A 26353-nucleotide genomic window follows, 5' to 3' on the forward strand; every position below is an offset into this window, starting at 1 on the left:
CACCTTGCTTCCCTGTGCTCCAGCGCTTCAGTGTCCTGTTCTGCCGGAGGCTGAAGGAGAAGTGTGGCACCGGAGTACGCGAGTGCCGATACCGCGCTGTCCGGCTCCATTTTGCTGAAGACACACTGCAAATGTGTCTTCAGTAAAATGGCGCCGGATAGTGCAATGCGCATGTGTGGCGCCCCTGAGGGTTCAGTCGCCACAGAGGTACTGCATCTCACCCAGGGGTGTGGTACCTCACTCTCAGGTAAGGATAGAGTGCTGCCTGGGACCCTAACACCTGCATCCAACACTACACTATTCCAGACCAGCTGCAGGGGCAAGATGTGTCGCGCTTCCTGCTGAGCCCTGACCCTGGTTGGAGTGGGGGGGGGACCAAAGTAGGGGGAACCATGTAGTGGGTGTGGGTGGAGGACTTAGATCAGGGGAGCACTTGTTAGAAGTGATATAAAAGAGGGAACCATCTTAGAAAGACAAGGCATTCTGAGAGGAGAAGTAGTGGGAGCAGGAGCTCTGCTCGGGAGGAGGGCCTAGCAGAGAGGCCCAAGACTGAGAAGGAGAGGAGGAAGGAGAGAGGAGCAGGAGAAAGGTTCCAGAGATGTAAAAGGGATCCCAGGGGTACGGGCAGTGCTGGAGGCCATCCGTACGCCCGAATCTGCCAGGCGGTGGAGGGATCGAGCCGCAGAGGGACCGGCCCCTAATCAGTGAGAATTACAAAGTTCAACTGGAAACCGGAGGCTTCTGTACTTTCAGGGTGCAGTTGCCACATCCGCTCTCAAGTCGCCAAAAAGGTAACCACATAGGATCCAGGGAACTCCAGGTTGCCCAGAAAGATCCGAGGATACCGGCTTGGGACATTGTTTGGCGAGGCGCAGGGCAAGAAGGGTGAGGGCCAGCGCAGAAAGATGGCTGAGAAGGTCATATAGAACGGGGTCCTGTCAGGCACTCTTGAAACACCTGGGAGTTTGCTGAATCCCTGCCCGGTGAACGCAGCACGACGTGGGAAGTTATAATCTGCAGTTGTAACCAGGAGCAAAGAGAGAACTGTGAGTAAATCCGGAAGACAGCACCCCACTGTCTCTGTGAAATTATTGCTGCGCCATCACCCCCTGCACTACACTGCACCTCGAGTGCTACTTCCATAACAGCAACATCTACATTGCCCTGGAGCTAAGCTCTACCTGTGGATAGCTCAACCAACTCCGCTGCATTTACACCAGCTCCAGAGGACCTGCTCCGCAGCAGCAGCTCCATATAGCCGCATACCACAGGTGGCGTCACGAACTGTATATAAGAACTTTAATTCCCCTGTAAATATTCCCCTTTTGATTGACTGCCCTGGGACACGGACTGGGTCACCGCCACTGTGACATCTCTCCTAGCAACGACCGGCCCGGCACCAAGTACCCCACGGCCCAGGGGGCGCGTCACATGCGCCGATCCGACGCCTCACTCCTGCCCCAGTCTCCGGCGAAGAGAGGCGCCGTGGCAACGCTCCTCCTGGTCAGGTAAGTATGTAAGTATGGCGCCGGAGATCGCCGTGTGCGTTCAGTGTCTACGCATACTGTGATCTCTGGCGCCATACACTCCTCTTACCTGTAACGGCTGGATGCGGTCTTCTGTCTGGAGCCAGACTGCGCGTTGCACATGCGCAGTCTATAAAGGTTTCAGACAGAGACACGCATCCCCGGTTATATTATAGATGAGGCTTAAGTGCTCTGAGAGTGTCTAAGCACTTTTCAAGCCACTGCCTCTGATCTATTCCCCACCAGCCCCACTTTCTTCTGCTTGAATGACAGCTCACTGGCTTGACAGCACAGTTAAGGGAATAGAGCCAGGGAGGTTAGAGCTTGGTAAGTGCTTTGACACTCCCAGAGCCCTTAAACCTCATTTGCATATGAATAAAAACAGATATTTTTCAGGCAGGGAGCAATAGATCGACGGGGATGGATCATTAGGACATATTCCTTCCTTTTAAGGCGCCTTAACAGATTCACGTTTATTTTTATGTACAGGCAATGAACACATTAGCCCAATTCATTATTTGGGGGGGGGGGGGGTTATTTTTTTTTTTTATGGTATTCATTTCCGTTTATAGCAGCCAATTCTTCAAAATGGCACAAGCCATTGAATGAATTTTTTGCAAAATCAAAAATTTTTTATCTTTTTGGCATCTTTCAGAGCAAAATGTCTCACTGCACTCTAACACTTGTACAAAAATGTATGACAATTTTGTGTTTTCCATGAAAACTCATACTTTTATTTATCGAATGAGTTGCAAAATGATTAGTAAATATAGTCCAGACATTGACAAGGTTATAAATAATGATTTTTATTTGAAAGAATAATTTTCTCCTTCAAACTTTGCTTTCGTCAAAGAATGGTCCCTTTGCAGCAATTACAGAATTGCAGACCTTTGGCATTCTAGCTGTTAATTTGCTGAGGTAATCTTGAGAAATTAGACCCCCATGCTTCCTGAAGCCCCTCCCACAAGTTGGATTGGCTTGATGGGCACTTTTTGCGTACCATACAGTCAAGCTGCTCCCACAACAGCTCAATGGGGTTGGGATCTGGTGACTGCGCTGGCCACTCCATTACAGATAGAATACCAGCTGCCTGCTTCTTCCCTAAATAGTTCATGCATAGTTTGGAGGTGTGCTTTGGGTCATTGTCCTGTTGTAGGATGAAATTGGCTCCAAACAAGCGCTGTCCACAGGGTATGGCATGGCGTTGCAAAATGGAGTGATAGCCTTCCTTATTCAAAATCCCATTTACCTTGTACAAATCTCCCACTTTACCAGCACCAAAGCAACCCCAGACCATCACATTACCTCCACCATGCTTGACAGATGGCGTCAGGCATTCTTCCAGCATCTTTTCAGTTGTTCTGCGTCTCACAAATGTTCTTCTGTGTTATCCAAACACCTCAAACTTTGATTCGTCTGCCCATAAAACTTTTTTCCAATCTTCCTCTGTCCAATGTCTGTGTTCTTTTGCCCATATTAATTTTTTCCTTTTATTAGCCAGTCTCAGATATGGCTTTTTCTTTGCCACTTTGCCCTGAAGGCCAGCATCCCGGAGTCGCCTCTTCACTGTAGACGTTGACACTGGCGTTTTGCGTGTACTATTTAATGAAGCTGCCAGCTGAGGAGCTGTGAGGCGTCGATTTCTCAAACTAGAGACTCTAATGTACTTGTCTTGTTGCTCAGTTGTGCAGCGGGGCCTCCCACTTGTCTTTCTACTCGGGTTAGAGCATGTTTGTGCTCTCCTCTGAAGAGAGTAGTGACGCGCCCCCAGGGCCGTGGGGTACTCGGCAGCCGGGCCTCTGTGGATGCCGGCGTGGGATATCACGGTGGCTGGCCTGGTCCGTGGCCCCGGGCGGTCAACAAAAAGGGGAATTATTTATAGGGGATTTGTAAAGTTCGTGACGCCACCTGTGGAAGGCGGCTAAAGGGAGCCTCCGCTGCGGAGCAGTCCTCTGAGGCAGATGTTAGGGCAGCTTATGATGGAACGGCTCCCCGCAGGTGGAGAGGGCCTCAGGACAGCGTGGGAGAATGGATGGTGGTACAGGTGAGAGACGGCCAGGACGGTACAGGGAGAAATGACAGACACTCACACGGGGGTTCGCTTCGGTACCTTTACTGGTGTAGATGCAGGTATGGTCCAGGGTACTCGGTACGCAGGGTGCACTTCTGGACTCTCCCCAGTGAGCGGGTATAGGGCCTCCTGATCCGTTGTTTCCACTTGCTAAGCTTCTGACCTGCCTGGAGCTAGGCCTGGTTTTGTTATTGTCTCTCTTTCTCTGTTGCACCTGCTGACCTGGTGGTAGGGCCTTCTCTTGGAGATCACTCTCCCTGGACGCTGGGGCCTCCGTGACTCCTAGCCCTGGTACAATAGTCAGCGTTGATCGACCAGGGACTTGTAGTCCTCCAGGTATCCGGTGGTCCCTACTGGGTATAAAGGGTTCCTGTAGGCGCGGACCCGGTGTCCGGTGTATAGTTTGGGGTGAGCCTGGTACGCTCCTCTGCCCCCTCAACTCCTCTCTCCTTTCCTCCTTGCCATCGGCCACACTCAGGGCCCTCACTGGGCTTCAACTCGTGCTGTAGGCCTTGGCTTGCCTAAGCACTGCAGCCAGCGTGCTGCCTCTTCACTGGTCTAAGTGCCAGCACACTCTCTGAACTAACTTCTGACTCTGCACTGAGCTGCCTGGCTCCACCCTCCATATTTATATCCCTAACGGGCTCCCTCTGCTGGTCTGAGGTGGTAGGGTGGAGGTGTGTGAATGTGTGAGGGCCTCTTGTGGAGAAGTCCATCCATGCACCCTACTGGATTCTGTGGCACCCGTGTGCAGCAGGGCGCCACAGTAGTACACACCGTTGTAGGAAATCTTCAGTTTCTTGGCAATTTCTCGCATGGAATATCCTTCATTTCTAAGAACAAGAATAGACTGTCGAGTTTCACATGAAAGTTCTCTTTTTCTGGCCATTTTGAGAGTTTCATAGAACAAACAAATCTAATGCTCCAGATCCTCAACTAGCTCAAAGGAAGGTCAATTTTAAAGCTTATCAAATCAGCCAAACCGTTTTCAGCTGGGCTAACGTACTTGTGCAAGGGTTTTCTAGGGTTTTCTAAACATCCATTAGCCTTCTTACACAGTTAGCAAACACAATGTACCATTAAAACACTGGAGTGGTGGTTGTTGGAAATGGGCCTCTATACACCTATGTAGATATTGCAATAAAAACAAGACGTTTGCAGCTAGAATAGTCATTTACCACATTAACAATGTATAGAGTGTATTTCTGATTCATTTAATGTTAGCTTCATTGACAAAAAATGTGCTTTTCTTTCAAAAATAGTGACATTTCTAAATGAGCCCAAACTTTTGAACGGTAGTGTATATATATATATACAGTACAGACCAAAAGTTTGGACACTCATTTAAAGATTTTTCTGTATTTTCATGACTATGAAAATTGTACATTCACACTGAAGGCATCAAAACTATGAATTAACACGTGGAATTATATACTTAACAAAAAAGTGTGAAACAACTGAAAATATGTCTTATATTCTAGGTTCTTCAAAGTAGCCACCTTTTGCTTTGATGACTGCTTTGCACACTCTTGGCTTTCTCCTGATGAGCTTCAAGAGGTAGTCACCGGAAATGGTCTTTCAACAATCTTGAAGGAGTTCCCAGAGATGCTTAGCACTTGTTGGCCCTTTTGCCTTCACTCTGCGGTCCAGCTCACCCCAAACCATCTGGATTGGGTTCAGGTCTGGTGACTGTGGAGGCCAGGTCATCTGGCGTAGCACCCCATCACTTTCCTTCTTGGTCAAATAGCCCTTACACAGCCTGGAGGTGTGTTTGGGGTCATTGTCCTGTTGAAAAATAAATGATGGTCCAACTAAACGCAAACCGGATGGAATAGCATGCCGCTGAAAGATGCTGTGGTAGCCATGCTGGTTCAGTATGCCTTAAATTTTGAATAAATCCCCAACAGTGTCACCAGCAAAGCACCCCCACACCATCACACCTCCTCCTCCATGCTTCACGGTGGGAACCAGGCATGTAGAGTCCATCCGTTAACCTTTTCTGTGTCACACAAAGACACGGTGGTTGGAACCAAAGATCTCAAATTTGGACTCATCAGACCAAAGCACAGATTTCCACTGGTCTAATGTCCATTCCTTGTGTTCTTTAGCCCAAACTTGTCTCTTCTGCTTGTTGCCTGTCCTTACCATGAAGGCCTGCTGCACAAAGTCTCCTCTTAACAGTTGTTGTAGAGATGTGTCTGCTGCTAGAACTCTGTGTGGCATTGACCTGGTCTCTAATCTGAGCTGCTGTTAACCTGCGATTTCTGAGACTGGTGACTCGGATAAACTTATCCTCAGAAGCAGAGGTGACTCTCGGTCTTCCTTTTCTGGGGTGGTCCTCATGTGAGCCAGTTTCTTTGTAGCGCTTGATGGTTTTTGCAATTGCACTTGGGGACACTTTTAAAGTTTGCCCAATTTTTCACACTGACTGACCTTCATTTCTTAAAGTAATGATGGCCACTCGTTTTTCTTTACTTAGCTGCTTTTTTCTTGCCATAATACAAATTCTAACAGTCTATTCAGTAGGACTATCAGCTGCGTATCCACCTGACTTCTGCACAACACAACTGATGGTCCCAACCCCATTTATAAGGCAAGAAATCCCACTTATTAAACCTGACAGGGCACACCTGTGAAGTGAAAACCATTTCCGGTGACTACCTCATCAAGAGAATGCCAAGAGTGTGCAAAGCAGTCATCAAAGCAAAAGGTGGCTACTTTGAAAAACCTAGAATATAAGACATATTTTCAGTTGTTTCACACTTTTTTGTTAAGTATATAATTCCACATGTGTTAATTCATAGTTTTGATGCTTTCAGTGTGAATGTACAATTGTCAGTCATGAAAATACAGAAAAATCTTTAAATGAGAAGGTGTGTCCAAACTTTTGGTGTGTACTGTATATATATGTATATATGTATATATATATATATATATATATATATATATATATATATATATCACTCCTGGAGGGAAACGGCGTTGAAGTAGAGCATATTTGTGCAAAAATGTTGTGACATTTTAAAAAGTTGCAAATAATGAATCGGCCGTAAACAAACCCACTATGGCGAATAGAGCAAAAAATAGCACAAAAACAGACAAGCAGAAAACCGACTTCAAAATAGGCGCAACTTAAAAGAAGACAAAAAGAAACCAAAAAATGTACAAATATGAATTGGGCTCAAGATGCCTGCATCAGTCATTTTTTGTCCAAATTCTGAATAAAAAATAAATAAAAAGACATAAAATGTATACTGACCAATATTTATCCTGCATGGTCTATGGTAAAAGAAGCTGGGGGAGAGGTGTTATTTCTTAATAAAAACAATGATGGACCATAGCCAAAGCAGTTCTACTTTCTTTTGTTTTCTTTCTTTTTCATTTTCAATTTTTTTTCAAGTTTTTATTTTGTCTGATGTTATTTTTTTATTATTTTATTATATTTTCTTTTTTTTTTATTTTGTATTGTTATGTCCCTCAATCTGTTAATCCTTGTTCAGACGATGTGGGGGAATCCTCCTACATCTCACTCTCTCTCCTTTGCCAGTCCCTTAATATTCAGCCTGAATTAGATGGAAAACCAAGTGATTTGACCTTTGTTCTGCCCCGATTTCCAGACTGAAAGGGCCTTTAATGATTTTAATATTGATACGACAAAAGCTACCAGACAACTTTGTCTTGGGGGTAACAATGTTGTCTGAAAGGACGGGGTGTAGAAAGGCGCGAATGTCACTTTCTGTTGATCTGGTGGATGGTTTTCTTGTTTTATTCGTCTTTTTGTAGGAGGGGAGTCGTTTTCACATCATGTGCGGACCCTCGGAGCTCCCTCTCGGGCCCAAAATTAACCAATGTGACCTCTTTGGCGGAGGAGCAGTGGAGGAGTGGGAGAAAGACTTAAGTGAAAAATTTCACTGGACTGGTAGGGTACATCTATGGGTTTATAGAATATATTTGAACACTTCTAAACAATATACAGAATAAACAAAGCAATAAACAAAAAAAATACAAAAGATGGTGTCCTTCGACTGTGGCAAAATAGAAAAACATAAAAAATGGTTCTTAGCCCTTTTTAATTTAACTTTCAGCCAAGAGTTGAATTTAGAAGGACTCGGCTTTTAATTAAGTTTATAATTAAACTCGGGAACCATTTTTAATCACTGGTCCTGTTATAAAAGCGCTATGCAATCACTGAGGATTCGTAAGGCAGGGATCACATTTGCACTAGGCTTCCTTCACACGTAGGGCAGTATTTATCATCTGTGGGGTTTTTTGCTTTTTTGGTATTCGTTGACGTTTTTGCCCCAAATTCCATTCATTTTTACGCAAAACCAAAAATAAAATTTTTGTCCTTGACCATTTTTTGCGAGTTTTTAGCACAAAAAGTCGCATATTCCGCTGAAATGCTGCCAAAAATGTTCACAAAAATTTCAGATGTACATACAAATGTTTGCAAATTTTAAAAAGTCGCAATTGATGAATCAGGTGAAAGCAGCTGGAACTGCAAACCCTGTCTACAATAACAGACATAAAAACAAGCAAACAGGAGAACACTTATAATATGAACTTTGAAAAAAGGCACATGCAAAAAGAAAAATGAGACACAAGTGAAAAATGGACGAAGACCAACAAAAAAGGGAAAAAAAAGGCAAAAATGCAACAATTAATTGAGACCATAGTTTCTTTTTTGCTTGCTTGTACAAAATGTTCAAATGCATAGTGGACTTTGATGTGACATCTGGTCATATAAAAACATTAAAAAAAAAACCTCACTCCATGGTGCAGATTCATAAAACAGTTTTTTGTCAGAATTGTGGCATAAAACTGTTTGAAATGTTGCAGAATTTTTGCATCCTTACTCTTGTTCAGGCCAGCTGTTACACACACGCCGCCTAAGTTCAGATAGGGGCGAGACCGGTTACATGAATTTGTTGGAATCCTGGGGGAACCTTTACTCAGGGCGACCATAGACCATGTGCTGCAGCTTCTCTCAGGCACACGATAGATTCAGTTGCTGACCAGACACATTTGAGTCTTCATAAACGGTAGAACAGTAACATTTAATGAGGCACGGCCAGTGCAATGCAAATTTCTCTTTGAGCAACAGGCTCCAGTAATAACAGTACAGTCTACTTTGCAGCACAGCAGTACACAGTCTATTATCCGGTAGCACAGTACAGCACAGTTTTAATGCATAGACAACCACAGGCTTTTCCTTCACAATGACTCAATAGTACACAACATTCTTTATCCTGCAGGAGATGGAGGGGGGGAAGGGTGTGATGAGGGAGAGGATCTCTGACGGGCTTCTTTCCAGTCCTTATCTTCCTGGCCAATAATACTCCACCCTGTTAGCTCAGGGAGTCTAACAGACCTTTGTTTAGCTTCCCTGCTGACCTGAATTATGTTCCCTTGCCTTCTGTGAGATACAGATCATAAGTCACCTTTCTCTTCGGCTCCAGCCAGACAGTAAACAACTTTGCCACAATCTCCCTGGGTCTTCTAAAACACTCCCCTTCTCCTGTGACTGTGTTAACCCCTCTAGTTGCTGGATGCTTCTGGAGCACAACACTTCCTGTCTCCTGTGCTTGTGTTACTTCTAATAGTTTCTGAATGCTTTTAAAGCAACAGCACTACTTCTGCATGTCACACAGCTCCACCAACTTTTTGAAAAGTTCACACAGTTTTTTGAGGAAGAGGCATCATTGAACATGTCCAACAAGTTTAGCATAATTTACTCCACAAAAGTAGCATAAATTACAAGAGAAATGTGCTCAGTCCTCACTTGGAGCACATTTCTTCCTGAATGCACTTGGGCACCAAATCATCAAGATCCGCTCTTGGCATCTCCCTTTGCTATTGCCGACTAATGACATCCCAGAAGTGCTTGACAGGAGACAAGTCTGAAAACACTGCAGCTGTGGTAGCACGTTTAGGCCACGTAGGCTGCTCACAGTAGCACAAGCAACATATGGCCTGGCGTTGTCATGTTGAAAAACAGCTCCTGGGAGACTTTGAAGAAATAGCTTCTTCTTGGCATTGCCCATGTAGCCTCCAGATGAAGACCAGAAAATGGAATGGAATAATAGAGGCTGGAATGGAGGTTTATCCTCTTTAGTGATGAGTCTCACTTTTGTCTTGGATGCAATGATCGCTGGAGATTGGTCAGGAGACAACGTGGGCAATGCCGTGAAGAGGCATTCAAGGGAACATCACTCCAGTCCTACTTCCAGGATTATGGGTTGCTATAATGTGCAGTAGTAAGGCCCCTCTAGTCTTCATTCCAGGGGCACTAATAACTCAATGTTACATTGATTTTGTCGTGGCACCAGTGGTGCGACCATTTCTACAAAGTGTCCCAGGTGCATTCAGCACAGCAGAACATTCCTCAGACGACTGTAGAGAGATGGACAAGAGAGACTAAGTAACTGTAAGCAAACACCACTCCCTGCTGTAACAAACTGAAAGTGAAACAAAGAATTATGATAGCAGGAACCAAATGTTGTGTAGCAGATTGGCAGGGGGAGATACTTTGTATGTTGGACCTGATCATGTGACCCAGAGGGTTTCCTGGGTACAAAGGCCCTGTGTGCCAGATTGCAGAGGCTTTTGGCGCCAAGAGAGCGCAGGGTGCGGATGTGCACCAGGGAAGATGCTGCAACCAGAGATTTTGGCGCCAAGCTGCAGAGTGGAGTAGACGCGCTCCAGAGGGACAGCAGAGCCCAGCGTGACAGGCCGCATCCGGAAGGCTGCGCTGCACCAGAGTTGGACATCGCCTGAGAGGTTCCGCACTCCTCAGAGAAGCCCCCCTGAGCCCTGCACATGTTGGTCAGAGTCAGGACCTGCGCACCACACTGAGTACGTTTCCAGGATCCGACGACACCTGTCAAGGGCCGAGGTGTGGACCCCCTTCCGCCAAGTGCGACAGACTACCGTTGACGGTCAAGCCAAGAAGAGTTGAGAGAGGACCGCGACAGGAAAGACGCGCCAGCAGCAGCGGAGGAATTGCGCCAATGAACAGAATCGTCACTTACAACTCTCTCCTACGGTACAGGTGACAGTTGAGATTAGGATCTCAAGTTGGGTGGGGGCTGTTTGGTGCGAGAGAGGCTAAACGGGATCTGATAGACTTTATCTGGAAGAGACTTGCGGCCTAGCGGGAAGAACCGGTGACCCCCGCTAGGGCACATAAAGAGAAAGGGAACTCACGTGGTGTCTCCCACGACTGGGTGCACCACACTGTTGCAAAGAACTGTACTGTTATTCACTGAAATATTTCTCATTGCTATTCCAAGTTGCTGTTTATTAACCTTGCTACTAACCCCCTTTGTAGAATAGTGGCTCTACATATAAAGTGGTTATATCAACCCCTGACTGTTCTTGTCTTGTGTCTCTGTGCATTGCATTCCGGCACCTCATTACATTTGGCGTAGTTGGCAGGATGCAACACTATGCTTAGTAATATACCAAAATTTATGGGTGACAATGTATTGATGTGGAATTGGGTTAAACGTCTGAAAAGTATGTTAAGCATGTACCCCATGACACCCGCTTTACAGACAGAGTTAGCCTTGTTGACTTTGGACAGAGAGTCTTGACGGATGGTCATATTCAGGCAACCACAGGACCGTGATACGGCAGATAAGGTGGTCAAGATTTTCGAGGACATGCATGGTGACACGACTGATTTAGGTGATTTACGCACTTGCCTCTTTCGTCGCATCCATAGAGAGGGGGAGGCATTCACTCAATACGTGAACGCTCTGCAGGAAGTGATGGCAAAGATCACCAAGAAAAATGGCAGTAAATATGTAGGAGTAGGCGCCCTGGATGAAGTATTGAAAGATCAGTTGGTTGCAGGTCTGAGAGACCCTTACCTTAGGCAGGCCCTGAAGGAACACCTTCATTATAATCCTAACATGAGCTTCCTCGAGGTCCGAGCAGAAGCTAGAGTCCGAGAGCAAGATGCCCCGACTTTATCAGGTATGGTCCAAATGAGAAGTTACCACCTTGGGGGGCACTCGATATTGAGCCAGACTTGGCCCATGAATTACGGCAGGAAATGCGAGAAATTAGAGGAGAACTACAGAGCATAAAAGAGGCAATTGCTGATACCTCTAATCCCATACACCGGGGTGATTTATGGAAGGAAATGTGAGAAATTAAAGGTGAGATCCTGAACATAAGAAAAAGCCATGCAGCTGCCCCAGAATCTCATCCTCTATCCGGGGATGAGGAAAGATTGCAGAGTGGGTATCCCTCTCCTGGAGGACAGCGATACAGACTGAAGTGCCCACCAGGCAGGCGCAGAATTGAGTGTTGGAACTGCAGAAAAATGGGACACATGTCGAGGAGTTGCCCTATGCGAGACAGCCAACGACGAAGAATTGCCCACTCTTGCAACCGTCATGCCTTCTGGAGAGAGGGCCGCACCGGGAGGAGTTGGTCCTTGGAGAGGAATGCCTGCCCCCATAGTATGGAGTGGAGAGAGAAGGTCCGCCCGTTGCAGAGTGACCAGAGAGGATGGACGGAGACCTGGAGAAAACGGAATGGTGAGCAGAGAAGAAACTCACCCAGAGCAAGGCAGATCTGTGGCACAGGACGCCAAGAAGTGAGGGAGACGGCGTCATTTTCCTGCAGGGAGGTGTCTGTAGTTCCCTGGAGCATGGAAGCAACTCAAGTGGAGCCGGTGTGCATCACAGAAGTTGACGATGATGGCAGCCCCAGAGAACAGGCGGAGGTAGGACTCACGCCTATTGCACAGTCAGGTGTTAGGGACACCATGCTAACGCAGCTGAAGGAAGTACCGTGTACAAAGGTGTCATGCCGTGTTCTGGATGGCTGTGGGGCTGGAGAGACACAAGGCCTCTAGCCTGATGGTGAAGTGCCGTCCAATGACTTAGTGGAGGAGGTCACTGAGCCCCATGGAGAAGAGTCAGACGTCGAACTTCCGCACGAGGTACCTGAAGTTCTGAGTACACCTGGCAAGAAAATTCAAGAGGGGTCTTGAAGGACTCAGTGTGTCTACGCTGGCATCCTGCCCATGAGATACTCACGGAATGATTTCCTCTGGCAAAACGTAGTGCAAGAGAGGAAGGAATGGGCTTGAAAACTGTGTGCATCTGGTCTGTCCCTGAAGAACTTTAAGGGGTATAGAGACTCTTCTCGCCTGAGGACTGGCGAGTTTAAAGAGGGGAGGAATGTAGAGAGATGGACAAGAGAGACTAAGTAACTGTAAGCAAACACCACCCCCTGCTGGAGCAAACTGAAAGTGAAACAAAGAATTGTGTTAGCAGGAACCAAATGTTGTGTAGCAGATTGGCAGGGGGAGAGACTTTGTATGCTGGACTTGATCATGTGACCCAGAGAGTTTCCTGGGTATAAAGGCCCTGTGTGCCAGATTGCAGGGGCTTTTGGCGCCAAGAGAGCGCGGGGTGCGGATGTGCACTGGGGAAGACACTGCAGCCAGAGATTTTAGCGCCAAGCTGCAGAGTGGAACGGACATGCTCCAGAGGGACAGCAGAGCCCAGTGCGACAGGCCCCAGCCGGAGGGCTGCGCTACACCAGAGTTGGACATCGCCTGAGAGGCTCCGCACTCCTCACAGAAGCCCCCCTGAGCCCTGCACATGTTGCTCAGAGTCAGGACCTGCGCCCCACACTGATTAAGTTCCCAGGATCCGACGACACCTGTCAAGAGCCGAGGTGTGGACCCCCTTCCCCCAAGCGTGAGAGACTACCGTCGACTGTCAAGCCGAGAAGAGCTGAGAGAGGACCGCGACAGGAAAGATGCGCCAGCAGCAGCTGAGGAACCGCGCAAGTGAACAGAGCCGTCACTTCCAACTCTCACCTACGGTACAGGGGACAGTTGGGATTGGGATCTCAGGCAGGGTGAGGGCCGTTTGGTGTGTGGGAGGCTAAACGAGATCTGATAGACTTTATATGGAAGAGACTTGTGACCTAGCGGGAAGAACCTATGACCCCCGCTAGGGCCATATAAAGAGAAAGAGAACTCACGTGGTGTCTCCCACGACTGGGTGCATCACACTGTTGCTAAGAACTGTACTGTTATTCACTGAAATATTTCTCATTGCTATTCCAAGTTGCTGTTTATTAACCTTGCTACTAACTCCCTTTGTAGAATAGTTGTTAAACATATAAAGTGGTTATATCAACCCCTGACTGTTCTCGTCTTGTGTCTCTGTGCGTTGCATTACGGCACCTGCATTACACGACTATTAATAACCTCACTGATAGCAGCCGAGGCTGTAAGTGCAGGGATTTCTGCACGTGGCGCTCAACCAGACTGAATAAATTCAGAAGTTTTGAAAATTTTGCTTCCATTTTCCATCAATTTGCAGATCAGTAACATGTCTGTCCATCCTGTGATTTCCATAATTCCATGACTTTTGCTTTTTTGGTACTGTAATTTCAATTTTGAGGAGCGTATTTAACTACATGTTTAGCATAATAGGGTTAATCTTCATGTTAATAGCGTTAAGAAAGAACCTGTTGTAATGAAAGTGCACCACCTGGGAGGAAATTAACCTTATTTCTCCTGTGAGCCGCCAGCTTTCAGTCATGCAGGTGTGGCGGCGCGGCTACAGTCACCCCACACAGAGTGGCTGTAAGCATGCCCTGGTACTGACTGAGAGTCGGTTCTACACTGATGCACTGCAGAGCCAGCTGTCAGTCAAAGTACTGGGGTGTGCTTACAGCCGACGCTCACAGATGACAGGAGCCACGCAGACATGCCTGTATGACTGAAAGCCGGTGGCTCCCAGGAGAGATAAAATTAATTTTCTCCCGAGTGTCACACTTTCAGTACTACCTCTGGGCACCTTCATAATGCTATTAACCTGCAGATCAACCCTATATCAACAGGTTAATAGCATTATCGGACCCCATAGGTTTGCTTTAAATGCAGCAGATTTTCTGCACAAAAATATACAGAGGAAAAAACACAGCATTTACGTCCCTTATGGAATTCAGGCATTATCGTGGGAACCTGATTAATTGGAAAGGTTACCACAGGGGATCACTGTCCCATCCGAATATCATTACTGCCAACACAGTTAGCAAAAACAACACTGACTCACCCGTGTCCCTTCCCCTTTGCAGCTCGGACTGTGCAGGGATCAGCCATATTGAGGAGGGGGATGCGGCTCCGACTTGTGCTGGAATCCAGTTACACAGGTAATAATATATTGTCAGCTAAAATCGGAAACTTACATTCATTCTCCGTGGGAGGTTCCAATTGTCACTTGCCCGTAATTAAGTCATTGCTGGTAAATAGTAATGCCGGACTAAGTATTTCTTTTTTTTTTCTTGAGTGAATGGTGTAATTTAATCCCTATTCACATGAATGGAAGCAAAGTGCCATTTGAAAAGTTAATGTCAAGAGACCTACGTGATAGAGCAGTCACCCAACTAGATGTTCGGCCAGACCACATATCGCCCTAGAGGCACCTGTACACAGAACACACCTTGATAGGTAGATTTTAGTTTTCGGCTATGGCTGGATTTCAAGAGAAGATTTATAGCCTATGTTCACACAGAGTGAAAAATCCACATCTAAAAAAAACATTTTCTAAAAAGACACATGGTTTTTGGTGCGATTTTATAAAAACATTTTTATGTCTTTTTTTTCATCTTGTTTTTTTCATCCAGTAATATAGGTGTGTTTTTTATTAAACCTCGCCAAAAAGAGGCGATAAAAAAACAACAAAAAAATGCAATTTACAGGCAAAAAAAGCACCAAAGAATTGACATGACGCATTAAAAACGTGCAGAAAAATACAGCATGTGCAACCAACAGGAGCATCTTCCAATTCAATTTGAAGCTTTTTTTTTCATATGGATTTTGATGCAGAATGTAAGCAAAAAAATGCATAAAACCTCTCTGTGTGAACATATTCATAAATGGAGAATGATTGCCGGTATGTATGTCTCCAGGAATGCTAAGTGATGACCAATATGGCTCAGAAGTTTAAGGGCTTGTTCAAACGAGAATATTATACAGACGTGCGCTTGACATACACCCATTATAGCCAATGTGACAGTGCATATGGCCAATTTTCCACGCGGTTGAGGTTTGCGTGGGAAAAATCAGAGTGTCATCAGAGTTTCAGCAGAGTGTCATCAGAGTTTCAGCAGAGTGTCGTCAGAGTTTCAGCAGAGTGTCGTCAGAGTGTCAGCAGAGTTTCAGCAGAGTGTCATCAGAGTTTCAGCAGAGTGTCGTCAGAGTTTCAGCAGAGTGTCGTCAGAGTGTCAGCAGAATTTCAGCAGAGTGTCGTCAGAGTTTCAGCAGAGTGTCAGCAGAGTTTCAGCAGAGTGTCATCAGAGTTTCAGCAGAGTGTCATCAGAGTTTCAGCAGAGTTTCAGCAGAGTGTCGTCAGAGTGTCAGCAGAGTTTCAGCAGAGTGTCATCAGAGTTTCAGCAGAGTGTCGTCAGAGTTTCAGCAGAGTGTCGTCAGAGTGTCGTCAGAGTGTCAGCAGAGTTTCAGCAGAGTGTCGTCAGAGTTTCAGCAGAGTGTCAGCAGAGTTTCAGCAGAGTGTCAGCAGAGTTTCAGCAGAGTGTCAGCAGAGTTTCAGCAGAGTTTGGTTCAATTTTCATAAGTTTTTCTTGGATGAGAAAAAAAAAAGTCTCTCTACCTTCTCCTATTTATCAGACTGTGAAAACCCGACAGTACACAAATTGTATCTGATTGCTGACTAGTTCTTTGACGGACCCATGTTCACATGTGCATTTTTGTTGGACGGAGACATGTCCGATTTTCATCCTATTCTTGGATCAATCTCACCTATGCAAGTCAATGGGTCCGTGAAAAAAAATTTCACAGTCAGTTTGATATCACAAAGTTGAAAAACCTTCATAGTTTTTTTTTTCAAGAGAAAAATTGGTGAAACTCTGTAAAAATTGAAACAATTATCGAACTCAGATAAAACTGATCAAAAAAACACTGATTACCATTTTTTTTTGCCTACAGGAAAAAAAACTGATGTCTGAATGAGCCCTTAAGAATATTTTGAACTAGTACAATATCAAGTTGAATGTTTTTTTATTATTATTGTAGATATTTTTGTATTATATTTTATTTATCTTTTTGTGTTTTTATTAGTTTGTTATCTTTTATTTATATTTTTCTTATTTTCACTATTTCATTACATCTTATTTATATTTTTCGTCTTTTTATTTCATTACATTTTATTCATATTTTTCGTCTTTTTATTAACATTTTATTTCCATTTTTCATATTTTTATTAATTCATTACATTCATTGATTATTTTTTTTTATATTTTTTGTATTTTTATTATATCATTACATTTTATTCATATTTTTCGTATTCTCATTATTTCATTATATATTATTTGTTATCGTGTTTTCTTATTTCATTACATTTCACTTGTGTTTTTGTGTTTTTATTATATCATTACATTTTATTCATATTTTTCATGTTTTTATTACCTTATTACGTTTTATTTATTTTTTTGTATTAAATATGTTTTATTTATATTATATGTATGTATATATATATATATTGTTTTTTTAAAGGATTTGATGCATTGGTTTTCATTTGAATAGGGCAAAAAAATATTAATAAACCCCCCAAAAATTTATATATATATATATATTTTTTTTTTTTTTAAAAAAAAGGGCAAAAAACTGCTAAAAATATTAATAAACCAATATATATATATATATATATATATATATATATATATATATATATATATATTTAAAGGGCAAGAAACTGCTAAAAATATTAATAAACCAAAAGAAAAAAGGAAAAAAAATATATATATATATTTATTTATTTTGTTAAAGGATTTCATGCATTGGTTTTCATTTGATTAGGGCAAAAATTAATAAATTAGTAAAAATATTAATAAACAAAAAAAATCCTAATTTTTATATATATATTAATTTGCTTATTTTTAAAGGATTTCATGCATTGGTTTCATTGGTTTTCATTATAAAATGGAAAGACTGAACAGTTTAGGGCAAAAGTTGCTAAAAATAATAAAAAAATAAAATTGACATATATATATATATATATATATATATATATATATATATATATCCATACAAAAATAGCCCATATGGCTCTCTTGAGAAAGGTCCACAATTTTGGACCGAAACGTTGCCGTATGGGCTATTAAACATCATCACTTTATTTTACTCTGTGTGCTGCCTCCGTTTTTGCATGGATTTTTAAAGGACTGGTATGTACCTGGGGGGCTTTTTTTGCACCAAAAATATTTTTTGTGCTGTTTCCTATTTTTTTAGTTTTTATATATACTGTATATATATATATATATATATATATATATATATATATATATATATATGAAATATAAATGATATATAAAACACAGGCAATGGTAATAATTTCATGTTAGCAACATAGAAATTAATTACCATAAAAGTCAGACCTGTCTGAAATGTTATTCCCTTCCCTTGCATTTTTTGCTTTCCAATTGCAAATATAAATATTAGTAATTTCATGGAAATTTCAATATATACCGTAAAGTATAATTATTCCGTAAAGTATTATTATGTCAGTGTTGGGCATAAATAACACAAACACCTTACGTCGTTTAAAATAATAATAAAAATAAATAAAATTCTGATTTTCACGTTCACAACTCGCATCCATTTAGATTATTTTTTTGCGCAGAGAAAGCGTAACCTATCTCCGCAATATTAAATACCAGATACGATAATATATCATTTAGATTTTTTTCCCCTGCGCACAACAGAAAAGGAGATCATGATAAAAACGCTATTATTTTTTCTTATCCTGGCCCAGCAAGTGAAAAAAAAATGTACGTTTTGTGGAAATCCTGGTATGAGACCGTTTTGGGCTGTTTCATTTGGAGAGTGACAGCTCTATTCAATTGTCGGCAAATAGCATTTTGTGTGTCTCTCTGGGGCTTTTTTCCTGAAGATTAGCCTGTGGGGGATGAATGGTGAGCATTATTCCAACCACTTGGTATTCTGAAATGCCAAAATAATTACCAGGGACTAATTCAAAGCATTTAGTAGTCGCAAAAAAAAAAAAAAAGCAAATAAAAAGCAAGAAAAAAAAAAGCTTTTATTTAAGAAAAAAAAAGGTACTTTTTTCCTTTTTGATTAAAAAATATCTTTGGTCATACGCTCCTTTTTTGCTATAATATGGTCCTATGAAGACACGATGGGAATGATCGGGGCGTATCGGGAATGGCGCGGAGGTGCGAGGTGACAAATAGCTCATTTTCTTACCTTCTGTGACTTTTTTTTTTGAGTCTCCCCTCACAAGATACCAAGTGATGTTACATCAAGAAGTTCCTTCCAAAATCTGCAGCCACGTGTTGCGGGGAGCGTCGTCCCTTGTGTTTTCCACCTGCTGTGGGTCTGGGTGTGACATTCCTGAGTGCTGGTAAGGGGTATCCAAGCTTTAGGAGGGGTGTGGAGAGCGAAGGGGGGCAGCGGCCTGAAGTGGCACTCTGCCTCAGACGGACAGGGGTGTTTGGGGGGGATTTCATGGTTCTGTGCTTCCCAAAGAGTCTGAATCGAGAGAATAAGAGAAGGATCAGCTGCTCCTGTGTGCACAGGGACGAAAGAAAAAAAAATAAGCTTTTACAGTAGGAACAAGCCGCAAAATAAGACGTGTTTATTTTCCACCCAGATTTACCCAATTACCCTCTGGAAATATAAACGTCATCATTCGCAGAAAAGATACAAAAGTATTACACATCACAAATATTTAGATTCGAGTCTTCAGTGGTCGATAGCTTTTAATGGCTAGCTGAATAAATGGTAACAAATTGGCAGGTTACACAGTACAAAGATATCAATTTATCCTTACACATCGCAGACATCGAAAATGTGGATTTAAAAATAAAAAATGCGCCCAAACGATTATCATATTTCATTCATTATTACTTAGGGCTCGTTCACATTCAGTGTTTTTTTTATCCATGAGGATAAAATGCAGCGTTTTAAAGGAACAGGAAAATGAATGAGATTTCTATAAAGTCAGTCACATGGTGCTATTTTTTTTACCTTGTGTTTTTTTTTTTTTTACTTTTTTTGCATTGATTTATTTTCTGCTTAAAAACACTACATGTCAATCCTATCGTCGTTTTTGCTGCAGCGTTTTCTCATTGGGATCAAAAGTCTTGAGAAAGGTTCTCAACAGAACCGAAACATTGCTGAGCCCCAATGGGCTATTAAATCACAGTTTTTCCAAAATTCTTGATGGAGTGCTGCTTTAATTTTTTTTATCTATCTATCTATCTATCTATCCCATATCTATCTATCCTTCTATCTATCTATCTATTATCTATCTATCTATCTATCTATCTATCTATCCTTCTATCTATCTATCTATCTATCTATATATCCCATATCTATCTATCCTTCTATCTATTATCTATCTATCTATCTATCTATCTATCCTTCTATCTATCTATCTATGCTTCTATCTATCTATCTATCTATCTCATATCTATCTATTATCTATTTATCTATCTATCTAATATCAAATCAAATGGCTTTATTGGCAGGACTAAGTACATGTTAGCATTGCCAAAGCAAGTAGTAAAATAATGTGGGGATGGGTATAGGGACACATCCAGGGTGGGGTATCTGGGCCCATGACATATCAGGCTCCTCTTAGTCTGTGGCAGGCACTGACATATTGCGCTGCAATGGCCACTGTACTTTCCTCTTCCCCCAGTAGTATAGGCAGTTTCTCTTCCTCCTCCATGGAGGTGAAGTCTGGGAGGAGGTCGGACAGTCTCATGAAGTGAGTGTCCCTCACTGCGGAGTACTTGGGGCACCTCAGCAAGAAGTGGGCCTCATCCTCCACGGCCTCCTGGGGACACTGCTGGCAGAGTCTGCTCTCTTGGGGCATGTAGTTCTGTCGGTGCCGCCCGGATTCGATGAGTAGACTGTGGGTGCTCAGTCTTTACCGGCTCAAGATCTGTCGCTCTTTGGGGTTTTCTAGTTTCTCTAGACATGGGGCCAGTTTGTATTCCCTCTATAGGTTCTGGTATATCATCAGTTTCTGTGATTTGGTAATGTCGTTCTCCAGACAGGGGCTGGCTCCAGGTTTTTGTGGCCCCTTTAACACATACGACGATTCATGAGGCACAGATACCGCAGAGAAATATATATATAGTACAATGCAAAGATTTCACTTCTTACTTTACATGAGGGATATCTATAGTAAATTCTACAATTGCTCAGAAACCTGCGAATCCTCGCAGTGCACAGTGCAGACCGGACAGTATAGTCCTGCATACAGTATTATGGGCACCACATAGTGCTCCATACAGTATTATGGGCACCATGTATTGCTCCATGCAGAATACTGGTCCCCATATAATGCTCCATACAGGATACTGGCCCCCATATAACGCTCCATACAGGATACTGGCCCCCATATAATGCTCCATACAGGATACTGGCCCCATATAACGCTCCATAGAGGATACTGACACCCTTAAAAAGCTCCATACAGAATACTGGCCCCCACATAATTCCCCATGCAGGATGTCACCTCTCCCCCCCAAAATAATGCCCCATGCAGGAAGTCACCTCTCCCTCCCATATAATGCCCCATGCAGGATGTCACCCCCCCCCCCCATATAATGCCCCATGCAGGATATCACCTCTCCCCCCCATATAATGTCCCATGCAGGATGTCACCTCTCCCCCCCATATAATGCCCCATGCAGGATATCACCTCTCCCCCCCATATAATGCCCCATGCAGGATGTCACCCCCCCATATAATGCCCCATGCAGGATGTCACCTCTCCCCCCCATATAATGCCCCATGCAGGATGTCACCTCTCCCCCCATATAATGCCCCATGCAGGATGTCACCTCTCCCCCACATATAATGCCCCAGGCAGGATGTCACTTCTCTCCCTCATATAATGCCCCAGGCAGAATGTCACCTCCCCCCCACACCCCATATAATGCCCCATTCAGGATGTCGCCTCTCCCCCCCATATAATGCCCCATGCAGGATGTCACTTGTCCCCCCCATACAATGCCCCATGCAGGATGTCCCTCCCCCCCACGTAATGACCCATGCAGGATGTCACTTGTTCTCCCCAGCCCATATAATGCCCCATGCGGGATGTCACCCCCCCATATAATGCCCCATGTAGGATGTCACTTGTTCCCCCCCATATAATGCCCCATGCAGGATGTCACGTTTTCCCCCCTCATCATATAATGCCCCATGCAGGATGTCACTTGTCCCCCCCCCCCACCATATAATGCCCCATGCCTCCATACATATATATAAAAAAAATCAAATACTCACCTCACTTCTCACCTATTGCTGCTGCTCTGGACTCCAGCGTCGCCGGCGTCTTCCCGCTCTGCGCTGCCTGTGACGGTTCAGGAGAGAGCGTGGTGTAAAGACGGCACTGCACCCTCTGATCTGACACGTCACAGTGCAGGAGCTGTGGAAAGACCGGAGCTGCTGCGGAGGCACAGGTAGAGGTAAGTATTGTGCCGGGGCCCTGAGCAAGCGGGGGGGGAGTGTGCACTGACACCGGCATTGCACCACTCACGGGTCCCTTAGCGCTCTGGGGTGCCCGACGGTGAGTTGGTCCCCCCGCCTGCTCAGGGCCCCGGAACTTGCCCGGGTGCGCCAGGTGCTGTCGCTGGCCCTGCCTCCAGACACTGATATATACCTCTTTGCCTTTGTGTGCTATCTTCCGGATATCACCATTTGTCAGGCCATGCAGGTTGGTGGCTTGGTCAGCCTTGTTTGGGGTGTTTTGTGCTCCTGGGGCTTCCTGGTGCATCTATCTATCTATCTATCTATCTATCTATCTATCTATCTATCCCATATCTATCTATCTATCTCTATCAATATATCTCTCTATATAACTGTCATTTCTATCTATTTATCTATCTCATATCTATCAACATATATCTATCTATAGTATATATTTATCTATCTATCTGATTATCTATCTCCTATCTATCTATCTACCTAACATCTACAATGGAAATTCCAATTGGACTCTCGGTAACAAATGCCTTCATATCTCTATCACTATTATTTCTGGTAAAAAGCCAGTCACCATAATAAAAACCTGACAGTCTTTGGGTTTTTCAGGTTCCATTGGTGCCCAGTGTATGACGGATTCTGTTTTCCCTCGCTGCCATTCTTCTACTCCAGAGCAAAAAAAGAAAAACATAAAATTGAATAGCACAGATGTGAACGATTTTAGGGCTATGTTCACACAAAAAGGTTTTTAATGTGGATTTTGTAGCAGATTCTGTCCTACAATCAACATGAAAAAAAAATGCTTAAGATAAGCCTCCTGTTCATTTCAATGGGAATACACGTCTGTCGTGCACTTGGTGCTGTTTTTCTCCATGGTGTTATTGGAAAAGAAGGAGCGTGTCAATTCTTGAGTCGTTTTGGTTTGAAAAAAAATAAAAAGCTCTAAATTTGAAGACTCAATCACCTGAAGCAGCGAAAAATGCACTAAACACAAAAACAGAAAAACAAAATCCCACACCAAAAATTCATAAAAATGTAGCTTTTAAACCTTTATCTTTTTTTGTGAGTGGGCGTACCCTTACACGCTTACCCCTATGCTCACTCTAGAAGCTGCCATTAAGTCTGTATAAATGAAGGGGCTGTCCGCTAGTTTGCTATGGATGAAGCACGGAGGCTCCTGATGGATCTTACTTGCTGAAATCATTGATGTGACACACGGCCGCAGAATGCCGACATCCATAGTGGGGTGGGGACCCATTTTAAACAATTTTTTTTTCTTATATAGTTTTTGGGGGTTCAGGAAATAAAGGGGCCTCTATATGGTTCCTGCTGGAGATGGTGGTCCATGACAGTAGTGGAAGAAGTGCCCATTCCCTTATAGGGGAGGAGGATGTTATTAATCACTGCTCTCACTGTTATGCTGTGACTGTAGAGAACCAATAAAGAAGAGATGGGGCCTGCAGATCGGATGGGTCTTTAATCATGGTGGTATGAACTGCTCTGATTGCACAAGATACTTTATTGGTGGTGTCCAATATATGAATTCTGTAGCATTGGTGGTCTATGGGCCAAGCAGGGGTACGGCACTGGTTACAATGGTTACCGTCTCTGCCCTTCCCCCCATATAGCTATGTCACTACCATATACAGTGGTGGCCAAAAGTATTGGCACCCCTGCAATTCTGTCAGATAATACTCAGTTTCTTACTGAAAATGATTGCAATCACAAATTCTTTGGTATTATTATCTTCATTTAATTTGTCTTCAATGAAAAAACACAAAAAGAATTGTCCTAAAGCCAAATTGGATACAATTCCACACCAAACCTAAAAAAGGGGGTGGACAAAAGTATTGGCACTGTTTGAAAAATAATGTGATGCTTCTCGAATTCGTGAAATTAACAGCACCTGTAACTTACCTGTGGCACCTAACAGGTGTTGGCAATAACTAAATCACACTTGCAGCCAGTTAACATGGATTAAAGTTGACTCAACCTCTGTCCTGTGTCCTTGTGTGTACCACATTGAGCATGGAGAAAAGAAAGAAGACCAAAGAACTGTCTGAGGACTTGAGAAACCAAATTGTGAGGAAGCATGAGCAATCTCAAGGCTACAAGTCCATCTCCAAAGACCTGAATGTTCCTGTGTCTTCCGTGCGGTGTCATCAAGAAGTTTAAAGCCCATGGCACTGTGGCTAACCTCCCTAGATGTGGACGGAAAAGAAAAATTGATGAGAGATTTCAACGCAAGATTGTGCGGATGGTGGATAAAGAACCTCGACTAGCATCCAAACAAGTTCAAGCTGCCCTGCAGTCCGAGGGTACAACAGTGTCAACCCGTACTATCCGTCGGCGTCTGAATGAAAAGGGACTGTATGGTAGGATACCCAGGAAGACCCCACTTCTTACCCCGAGACATAAAAAAGCCAGGCTGGAGTTTGCCAAAACTTACCTGAGAAAGCCTAAAACATTTTGGAAGAATGTTCTCTGGTCAGATGAGACAAAAGTAGAGCTTTTTGGGAAAAAGAATCAACATAGAGTGTACAGGAAAAAAAAAGAGGCATTCAAAGAAAAGAACACGGTCCCTACAGTCAAACATGGCGGAGGTTCCCTGATGTTTTGGGGTTGCTTTGCTGCCTCTGGCACTGGACTGCTTGACCGTGTGCATGGCATTATGAAGTCTGAAGACTACCAACAAATTTTGCAGCATAATGTAGGGCCCAGTGTGAGAAAGCTGGGTCTCCCTCAGAGGTCATGGGTCTTCCAGCAGGACAATGACCCAAAACACACTTCCAAAAGCATTATAAAATGGTTTGAGAGAAAGCACTGGAGACTTCTAAGGTGGCCAGCAATGAGTCCAGACCTGAATCCCATAGAACACCTGTGGAGAGATCTCAAAATGGAAGTTTGGAGAAGGCACCCTTCAAATATCAGGGACCTGGAGCAGTTTGCCAAAGAAGAATGGTCTACAATTCCAGCAGAGCATTGTAAGAAACTCATTGATGGTTACCGGAAGCGGTTGTTCGCAGTTATTTTGGCTAAAGGTTGTGCAACCAAGTATTAGACTGAGGGTGCCAATACTCTTGTCTGGCCCATTTTTGGAGTTTTGTGTGAAATGATCAATGATTTGATTTTTGCTTCATTCTCTTTTGTGTTTTTTCCTTGCAAGCAAATTAAATGAAGAGAATAATACCAAAGAATTTGTGATTGCAATCATTTTCAGGAAGAAACTGAGTATTATCTGACAGAATTGCAGGGGTGCCAATACTTTTGGCCACCACTGTATAATGAGCACAGTCTGTAGTGATAATAATAAAAAGGTTATCTGTGCCGCCATTTTTTTTAATACAAACTCCATCTTTACGCTGGACTACAGTGCCACCTAGTGGAAACTCACAGAACTGGCAGTGCTTAAAGCATATTAATAGAGAATAGTAAAACAAAGCGTATTCAATATTAAGATGGGGGTATAGACTGTACAATGCCATTCCAAAGCCAAGACATCAAGAATTTTCTTTTGGGCAGCCAATCAGAAATCAGGAAATCTCCTTTTTTTAATGGCCGCACACAGAATCTTATGTGGTCTCAGGGGTAGGTTTAGAGCTTTATAGTGCAAAATATATTTGTGCAATAGTTATGCTAATTAATAAGATGATGGAAAGTGGGTGGGGCATTGCAGGAGGGGTGTGGCCAAAAGTCAAATAAATTTATGACATTTTAAGACATAAAATGCTGCAAAAGGCGTCTGCCGAATAGCAGGAATCAATGCAATTTTATATGAAGCATAGATACAACACATGCGTAAAACTGGTAATAACTTGTCAGCGAGGTTCACAGTGGTCTGAGAGTTAGAGGTTGTCTGGGATTAGAAAAACATGGCTGCCTTCTTCCAGAAACAGACGCCTGTCCTTGGGTTGCCCTGGTATTGCAGTTTAGCTCTGCTGAAATGATCTGCAATACCGTGCAAAACCTATAGACAGGGGTGGTGCTGTTTTTGGAAGAAAGACATGGTTTTTTTTAACTCTGTACAACCCTTATTACAGGGAATCTGTCACTGGGTTTTTGCTCTCCAATCTGAGATGAGCATTTTGTAGGGGCTGTTATTTTGATAGAATCACAGTTTTCTCTACTGCAGATCTAGCACAGAATGCTGAGCTGTGTATAACCCTGCCCACACCACTAATTGGCAGCTGTTCACACTGCATAGGCAGAAAGCTGCCAATCAGTTGTGGGGGCGAGGTT

The 26353-nt window shown here is 43.5% G+C and overlaps 1 protein-coding gene across 1 annotated transcript in view; it reads right to left on the reverse strand.

Annotated features, from left to right (window-relative positions):
- Positions 1–19037, reverse strand: part of NTN1 (netrin 1) — a 185181-nt gene extending 166144 nt beyond the window's left edge. Inside the window, exon 1 of the mRNA XM_073682459.1 lies at positions 18857–19037. The gene's annotated coding sequence lies outside the window, so the exon portion shown is untranslated. The remainder of the gene's footprint in view (positions 1–18856) is intronic.
- Positions 19038–26353: the final 7316 nt, after the last annotated feature.

The sequence above is a fragment of the Phyllobates terribilis genome, unplaced genomic scaffold, assembly GCF_046119375.1.
Source record: "Phyllobates terribilis strain yellow unplaced genomic scaffold, ASM4611937v1 Scaffold_5__5_contigs__length_657084704, whole genome shotgun sequence".
In the NCBI taxonomy this organism is placed as follows: Eukaryota; Metazoa; Chordata; class Amphibia; order Anura; family Dendrobatidae; genus Phyllobates; species Phyllobates terribilis.